The following is a 6,786-nucleotide window of genomic DNA, read 5'->3' as shown; positions in this document are numbered from 1 at the left end:
TCTATATATTCATTCAGCTTAGTGAAAACATAATATAGATATGTATACAAAGAACTTCAACTCTTAGAGAGCCTTTGAATGTTATTAGACTAACAAAAAGGGTTATGCATGTTTACTAGCGCTACTCAGCAACAAAAACCATTTAATTTATCCCTAAAATATATATTCTTAAGGTGCACTGAGCAGCAGCCTAAAAACTCGATGTAACTTACCCTTATAATATAGTTACAAAATGCTCATACTCGCATTGTGACATTTATAATTCGGCTTATAATTCTCCAACAGAAAATTCATCAGCAGAAGAATTTTATTGTACTCTTACCGTTTCTAATAACATCCAAACACAGAAACCTTGCCTAAAATGGTACCTGTCTTGACAAATTATTTTCAGTGGCCTATATTACGGACCGTGGCCCACTGGGTTGGTAACATTATTGAAAATAACACGACGATTTTGGCTGTAAAATGGCCCATTGAGTAAATACTATTCAAGCAGCTACTGTCATGACAGAAAGGTCATATTCCTTTTAAACTAGATCACATCATTATTTATAAGATACGTTGATTAAAATGCATGTAAACGTAAATATTTACGTAACAGCCAATTAACATTATTTTTTGCTTTTTGGAAATGCCACATTACTGTGTCATTCGCATTATTTGTTGCCAATGAAGCTGCACGACCATACTTGTATACTTACTTGTATACTTGTATACTTGAATTCTTCATCTTTGACAGAACCAGTCTGATAGATTGCGTTATATATATTAATGATAAAAATAAAGACTATTTACATTATTTACAGTAATTATACTGAGTCACTAAACTTAACTTGGCCGTTTACTATTGGCAAGGCGGACAGAAACTCATCTAACAAGGGGCTCATCCTCAAGTTCCTTTAAGGAGTACAGCGGCCTTTTAATCAATGCGTCTTTTAGTGTCTTCTTAAAGAGGGCACATCCATCTCCCGCACTCGAGTGGGCAGCGTATTGTAAATTCTTATGGCTGAGCGTGGATATCTACTCGAGGTATGGCTGAGACGACAGCGGGGAAAATCTATGTTTTGGGCCCTCCTGATGTGGTACGCATGTACTTCTTCTCTCCTAAGGTGAGCCTTAGGAAAATTATATAACAATCCGTAGAGAGATTATATTGACAACTTTATGTAACTGATAAGGCTGAGACAACTAACTATGACATCCCCCATGTCAAGGAATTCCAGCTTTAACAGTAACCTCACAACCAATTTCTCAAAACTATGCTAGAGGGTTATTCATTGGCACAGAAGTACGATATGAACTGACGCGACGTGACAAAGGAAAAATCAAACTTGCACTGTAACGGATATACCTCCCTTTGGAGTTAGAAAGTGTCTTCCCAACAAACATCTTTTTTCAAATAAAATCATAGATTAATCTGCATTACACTGAAATCACGGAAGTGTTTGAAAAGAAAAGATTCGCCAATACGATTTTAATACTATTTAAACGTTCTTCCAAAGGAAGAGATACCAGATAGCTTAATAACAACTCCGATGACGTAATGTATGGGAAATAATTTATTCATTGAATGATCAACCATAATTGATATCTAACGCAATTAATATCATTATTGTTTTTACACTTACTAATCTTTAAACAATGCTAAATGCTCGAAATATGTATAATTTCACTCAATTTTTCGCAGTTAAGTTAGATAAATTAGCGTAAGCCTTGAAAGTAACCTTCGATTTCGACGGGTTTCACCTAGTTTATAATACTGTATTAGTAAGATATACTATATTTAATTATTAATGTCCATGCCGTACCAGTTTAATTCAGACTTAGAGGGGTTTCCTTTGCCAATCATCATAAAGTTAAGTCCATGTTTCCTACAAAATAGTAGCACTTCGTCACTTCGTCTAACATTCTTGTTCATTGTTAGTGGAAATCTTCATATTGGTGCTGTAGGTGTTCCTCATTATATAGGTTGATGACGATAGTACTGTACTTTTTTTATCTCTGTTTCTTCTACTTGGTGGCGTTCTATGATATCGCTATGTTTCCATGGTTAACAAATCGGTTCTTTCAATGATTTCTCAAGAAATGTAGTACTATGTCAGTTCATTTTTCTTATTTGGTAAAATAAATCAAATTGTCCAGGCTTTCTCGATTTTTTACATTGTAATATGTACGAATGTTAATTTAAATAGTAAATATTTAATTTCAACACAATCAATAAATGTACCCAATGCGTTTCATTGAATTGAAAACTAAATACTGTAACAGCAATTAAAATATACAGCTGATCAAAATGTAACAATTATGTTCTTCATAAGGATAACATGGGATCTTTAACAGCCACTTGGGCAGAGCCCAAGAGACTTTTTCAAAAATGTAAGGCCAGTTTGCAAATCTACGCGACACGCTCTTTCCAATGAGACACCATTGGATAAAATCGGTTAAGAAATGGCGGCGACAAAGTTTCATGTAGCGTATTAATTATATTGATTTTAAATCCATTTTGTGCTTATTTTTGAACCTATTTTAATTTATAAATACCTTCTTTTTTAAGCTCTACAAAACGGTTTAAAAATAAATTGCAAACTTTTTGTTTTAGGGGAAAAAATTGAAAACCCCCATTTTTACCCCATAAAACCCCCCGTAAACCCCTGTTCCCATGGTCCGATTATGCTGGTTCGCGAACTCGTTCGAATAAACGTAGGTTTACACGTTTTTACCAAATTTCATCAAAATGGGATCATTTTTGCTCGAGTTATCGCGCTAACGGATACATATATACAGGGTGATCAACTCAAGGAGGTCACCATTGGGATATTAAATAAGGGACATTCCTTTATTTTTTGTGGCAGTTCAAAATATGAGTTTATATTTTGAAAATGGCAGCCAACTTTGAAATTTATTATGGAACACCCTTTCATGTTTTCGGATAGAACATGCAATTTAAAAACTTTTTTTATTCTTGACATTTTTTCGATAAACCCACTCGTTTAGGAGTTACAGCCTATGGAAAAGAGACTTCCGGTGTACAATTTAAATCATGTAGCTCCTAAACAAGTAGGCTTATAGCGAGAATGCGAAGAGTAAATAAGTCTTAAAACTGCATCCACATTCCAAAAGACCACAAAATTAGTTAAAAAAATTAATTCCAAAATGGCGACAAACTTGAAAAGTGGAAAGCTGTGCATTTTATGGTCTTTATGGAATGTGGATGCAATTTTTTATTCTGTGTTCGCACATTAACAGGAACAATTAACAGGAAAAAGTTGGATCAACAATTAAAATTGTCAACTGATCAGCTGATTAGTTGACGTTCGAAGCATTCCAATTTTACTTCTTTTCTCTCAATCCTTGAACCTCATTGATCCGTTGCCTGTGTTGTTATGAGAAAAACCATGCTGTTGTGAAATGAAACTATGCTGTTATGAAAGTAAAGAGCTGTTAAGTGAAACTTTTCAATTCTAAGAACTGAACTGAAATGGCTACTTTAAAAAACTGTCGTATTTAAAACGGTAGTAGGTAAAAACATTTTGGTGAATGTTCCATATAGGTAATACGCTATTACCATTAGCGAAAAAATCTCTCATGGCAAAAATAATACGATCCTGATGAAATTTGTACAAACGTGTCGTGTAAACCTACAACGAATGAGTCCGCGAACCAACACAATTGGAATACGCGAAAATGAGTTAATGAGGGTAATAAGAATAAGGTAAAGATTTTTACATGGACATAATGAGTGAATTTCCAAACAAAATTTAAAAAGTTTAACCAATTATAAATAGCTTATGTATAGCATGCAGAAGGAATTTTGTATATATTTCATGTATTTCTGTAATTGACGTAACCAATGCATAACTTATGTAAATCTGGTTAAATAAATCACTTATGACTTTAGAGTAAAATACCCCCGCCGCAGCAAACCTGCATACTAAGCGAATTTCCATTTGCCTAACTGGATTTACACTAAAATGTCTCCTTTAAAATATCACGTAAACTATCGTACGTAACTCGTCCAAAATGTGTGTACCGGACTCGTATGGTAATCCCGTACTCGACTTCGTCTCGCACGGGAACGACCACACTCGTCCGGTAAACACACTTATTTTCAGGACTAGTAACGTAATATACTATTACCGTGTACTTAGTCAGCTGTTGAAATAAACAGCTAATTTCAGCGGCCTATTTTATAAAAAAAAATCTAATTTATGTTCTGTCCTAAATAAATTGTGTCGCACGAAAATCCCGTACTCGGCTACGCCTTCGATAAAACACCTTACCGCTTACCGGGCTAGTAACGTAATACAGTAGGCATATACTATTATTTTCTTTATACCTACTGCATTTAGATAAGGTGTTTAAGTTTCAAGCAGCCATTACAGTTTACAGGTGGTTCTGATGTGTGTTTCTAAATACTGCAACAACTCTATGATTTATTTAAAATACCCCCCCGCAGCAAACCTGCAGACTAAACGAATTTCCATTTGCTTGATTGGATTTACACTATCTCCTTAAAATATCACAAAATTATTCCCTATTTCAATATTGCATTAGTTTAACAAGTACTTAGGTATGTTGTAACAGGGAGGGTTTTAAAGTTTTTTTTTCACATGTAGGTAGTTTAGTATGAAATAAATGCATTTTCAAATTTTGATCAAAAGATGTTCATAAACAAGCTAACTACAACAGTTTACTTATTCTTCATAAGAATAACATAGGGATTTAAAATTTAAAACTGTTTGAGTTTTCTCCGTAACCATTAGGCAACTGTTTGCGCATAATAATGCTTCAATATACTAAATAATTTGTTTTTAAGCTCTACAAAATAGTTTGGAAAGAAATTATTGCAAAATTTTATGTTGTCATTGCTTTTAATGGATCGCCATATTGGCAATGGAAAGGTTAACAAAAGAATCAAAGCATCTGCAGAGGCAAATTAACGCAGTTTTTTCATTTCCTCATTTCCGGTGTAAGTTGCTGATACAAATGTACTACAACTCATTTAATATTTCAAAGTGTAACAATGAACAACGTAAAATTGTTATTTGGGTTAATCTGTTTTAACACTTAAGCTAGCAAGTTAAATGAAAAAACTATGTACTATATCATTATAATTTCAAATAAATGTATGATTGAAAAAACTTGGATGGATACCATAATCATCCTCTATCAAAGTTTGGCCTAGGTAGCACGTTTTAACTACCTTCTTACACGAAAAAAAAACAGTCAATAAATCATAATACAAGTGCGACAAATCTATATATTAATTTGAAACTGTTTTTCTTTGTGACAGCTATTTTGAGAGAACGGCTGGGCGTAGCAAATCGGTAGGGGTGTCTAAAGAAAGGTCTTGGTCTGTAGATGAGCCATCAAAAGAGAAACGGGGTGAATTCCCTTGGGGCTCTGCCCCAGTGGCCTTAAATTTCCCATCCCATGTTATTCTTATGGAGGAAAAACGGTGTTTTTGTCGCAGCTAATTTGAGAGAACGGCTGGGCGTAGAAACTTGGTAGGGGTCTCTAAAGAAAGGTCTTGGTCTGTAGATGAGCCATCAAAAGAGAAACAAGGTAAATTCCCTTGGAGCTCTGCCCCAGAGGCCTTTAAAGTTCCCTCTTCAGATTTGTTTACATTACGACCATATGCATTTTTAATGCTGTTAACAGCTGTTAATATTTAAATTGTGATTTATTGAATTTGTCAAAATATAATGGATTTTTCTGATTTTAAAATTGATTTTCTTCTGCATCGTGTCATGTTTTGCAATATAATGTTCTATTACCAAATCAGTGGAAAATCCTAATATCACTTATGGAGTTAACTTATATCTATTGTATGGGTTGGTTTCTGCCTTTTTTTACCACTTCTTGGAGATTGTACGTACCTAGGTGATATTCTTTGGCAATTGCATCTGTAGACGAAACTTGGATTGGTGTAATTATTACAACGGAAAAGAGCGAGAAATCCTGGACAATTTGATATAGGCTAAAAATAAAACTGAATTAACACTGTGCTACATTTCTTGAGCAATCATTGATATAGGTAACCGATTTGCAAACAATGGAAACATAGAAAAAGTCATAGAACACATCCAGGTAAAAGAAATAGAAATATTTTTTTTACACTAAAAACATTAAAAAAACAAGATCAGCTTTTTGAAAAAAGATAAGATATTTACAAAAGATTTTGATATCTAACTGTTGTGTAGATCGTAAGTATTTCCATAATCTTTGAGTCGCCTGCAATGCTCCGCAATTGCTCGAATTCGAGCAACAGGTACACTAGTGTCAAATTATTTTAAGCCTTCAAACGGCAGAACACATATTATATACACAAGATAGTTGAGATAGCATTGACAAATTTGAAGGAGACTGCAAGCGCCGTGAATAGAAGTCGTTCGGAGTTTAAAAAAGAACGACTCTCATTATACTCAACCGATCTGTTCAGCAAGAGCTGTTCACCTTCAATTTGAATCTCCCGCTCTTTGTCGATCTGTTTTGCTTGTCGACATTTTGCGTGTCGATAAAGTGGGAAAATTTACACAACCGTCCCACATAACAGACATCCCACATAACCGACATCCCACTTTACAGACATCCCATATTACCGACACTGTCGACATTTTGAGTTGTCGACAAAGTGGGACTATTTCAGTGTCGATCTTTTGGGATGTCGATAAACTGGGACCCCACGGTTGGGACGAGGACAGATTCGAGTGTAAGAAAACTGAACATTAAACATAAATCCTGGAATCCACTGAAAACAACTCTTATTCAATATTTTCGACCAGC

This window comes from Macrosteles quadrilineatus, unplaced genomic scaffold (genome assembly GCF_028750875.1).
Source record: "Macrosteles quadrilineatus isolate MER2022 unplaced genomic scaffold, UCM_ALF_1.0 Scaffold_8__2_contigs__length_117827958, whole genome shotgun sequence".
Lineage (NCBI taxonomy): Eukaryota > Metazoa > Arthropoda > Insecta > Hemiptera > Cicadellidae > Macrosteles > Macrosteles quadrilineatus.
This window is presented reverse-complemented; position numbering follows the sequence as displayed.